Below are 2,911 nucleotides of genomic sequence, written 5' to 3'. Positions count from 1 at the left end.
TTAGAATAATCCAATTAGAGAAAATGGATAAAACCTACAACAGTACGCATAGTATAAAACTAATAATTGAATTTAACTAAATGAATTTAATTGCTATTATTTGGGCAGGACTAAAATTTTAAAATTTGAAAAGTACAAAGACTAAAATTTACCAATTAGACAAGTATAGGAATTAAAATTAATCAAATAAAAGTATAGGGACTAAATCCATAATTTTTGCAAAGTACAAGAACTAATAACAGACTTTAACCTTATAAATAATTTAAGGCCTGAAATTATAACTTGTTTTTATAAATATATATATTATTTTTATAATATATAGCTTGGACATGTAAATAAATTATATTCATACTTTTTGTTATAATTTTTTTTATAAATAAATATATTATAACACTTTTATATTACTTTTATCACAAGTAAATTATTTTTATAATATATTTCTTTGTCATAACTTTATAAAATGTGTAAAAATTTTGTATAATATATATATTTTAGGATTTATGATATAATTTTAGAATTTTTTGCCATAATCATCCCAAACACTCGTATGTTTTTATGTTTATAGTATAATTTTTTAACTTAAACTTGTATAAAAGATAATTTTTAAAGTTAAATCGTATATAAGTATTTGGAAAACCATAAGGTAATTATATTTTGGTGTAATTATCCGCATTATTATTTCAATTCTCACGCTCTCTCTAAGAATTAGAAAGTGTAATTGGAGTGCTTCAATTACACCAGATTTAATAGACCCACCAATTACAGTGGTTATCTAAACATACCACCACTATGTAATTACAAGCAATTACATCTAAGTTCAATTTTTAGTAGCTTTTGAAACACTACCTAAAGTCTAAAAGTAATTTATTTCAAATAAAATTAAAAATAGAGATGTTATTTTTTTTGTTTGAGAGTATGCTCATTGTGTTGCATTCTTTGTAAGCCCGTTTTGTGGCTTTTCCGTCTTCATTAGTGCCTTTTTTTCTAGATTTTAATTTTGTCAATATTATGGAAGAAGTGCTGGCGGATTTGCGGATAGAAGATGAAGAAGAAAGTGGGGGAATGGAAGCTTGGGAGTTTGATCAAGGAGAAGGATCATCGGAACAAATTTCAAATCTTTGCCTAGTGGGATGTTTTCTTACAGCCACTGCGGTGAATTTCCTGTCGATGCGTATGGTAGTGGCAAATATTTGGCACCCTCTAGGCGAAGTAACGATTACTGGTATTGGAGAGAAAATATTTCTTTATCGTTTCTACTGTGAAGTGGACCGTGATAGAGAGATCAACGGGTCTCCTTGGACTTTCAACAATCATCTATTATTTCTCCATGTTCTCAAAGATGACGAAGATCCTTTAGAGATTTCTCTACTCTATACCACTTTTTGGGTTCAAGTACATAACCTCCCTACTGGTATGTTCTCGAAAGCCATGGCTAGGCAATTTGGAGATTTTATAGGAACTTTTCTGGATTATGATGCAAAAGCCGTTGCAGCGGGATTAAGGAAATTTATGCAAATTCGGGTCCAGATTGACATCCGAAAACCGTTGAAAATACTCCAGAAATTTCTAATTGCCAAAACGAAAGAATTTTTGTTGTTTTTAAATATGAAAAGTTAACCACATTTTGCTTCTTATGTGGTAAACTAGGGCACGGTGAAAGTTTTTATCCAATTTGAATGGTGGAAGGTAGCAAAGAGTTACCGATGGGATGAGACATCTCGTTGAAGGCACCACTGCAACAAATGACAGTCGGCTGTAGTATCTAGCTAAGGGAATCAGGATCTAATTGGGGATAGTCAGGAGGAAATCAAGGGTCAAATCTTAGAAATCCTAATCTTCCAATATTTATGTGTAATGATGGAGTGAATTTGGGGATAAATTTGGTAGGAAACTGTAATTTACCAAATGTGAACGATATGGAGAAATCAACCAACATTGGTGACATAGATATGTATGAGAATCAACCCATTCTGACTATGGATGGTAAAAAAAGGCCTAAGACCAATAGTATCACAAATGTTTCTTTTGTTGCAGATTCGAATGAGATATCGAGGAAGTGGAATGACGTTTGCCAAAATGAATTATCAGCTAAACTTGCAGGGCAGGTTAGCCAGACATTATATAAATCTTACGTTGGAACGTCTGTGGACTAGGGATTCCACGGTCAGTTCAGAGAATTCAGCATGTGCTGAAAGAGTGTCGGCCACATATTTGTTTATTTGTAGAATTTAAACTGGGCATGAGGAGAATGGAAAGTGTTCGTTGGAAGTATGGTTTTCAGAATGGCATCGAGTTCCGGATAATGGGTCTCGTGGGGGACTTTCTTTGGGTTGGAAAAGTGATTGTAATGTTACTCACCGTAGCTTTAATGAGGCTTATATTGATGTGATGGTCGTAAATGAGGAGAATGGGACTGAGTCACATTTCACCGGTTTCTATGGAGCACCTGATACTAGACAAAGATCAACATCTTAGGTTTTACTCAAACTATTAAGTCATAATTATAATGGACCCTGGCTGGACATAGGGGATTTTAATGAAATTTTCTCAAATCGAGAAAAACAAGGGGGACATATTCGAGATCAAAGACAAATGGGAGTTTTTCGAGAAGCATTAGAAACATGTGATTTAGTTGACTTGGGGTACCATGGTCGATGGTATACGTGGGAAAGAGAATTTTCCTACCAACAATATTCGTGAGAGATTGGATATGGGAGTAGCCAATCCAAGCTGGTACAATTTGTTTCCTAATTATAGATTGACTCATTTGGACAGTCCCTGCTCAGATCATTGCCCAATTTTACTGGATACAAAAGCTATGGCAATTTCAAGTAACAAGGCTCCCAAGACAAAGTTTGAAACAGCCTGGCTATTGGCTGATTACTGTGAACGAGAGGTAAAATCCCTTTGG

The sequence above is a fragment of the Gossypium arboreum genome, chromosome 11, assembly GCF_025698485.1.
Source record: "Gossypium arboreum isolate Shixiya-1 chromosome 11, ASM2569848v2, whole genome shotgun sequence".
Taxonomy (NCBI): domain Eukaryota; kingdom Viridiplantae; phylum Streptophyta; class Magnoliopsida; order Malvales; family Malvaceae; genus Gossypium; species Gossypium arboreum.
This window is presented reverse-complemented; position numbering follows the sequence as displayed.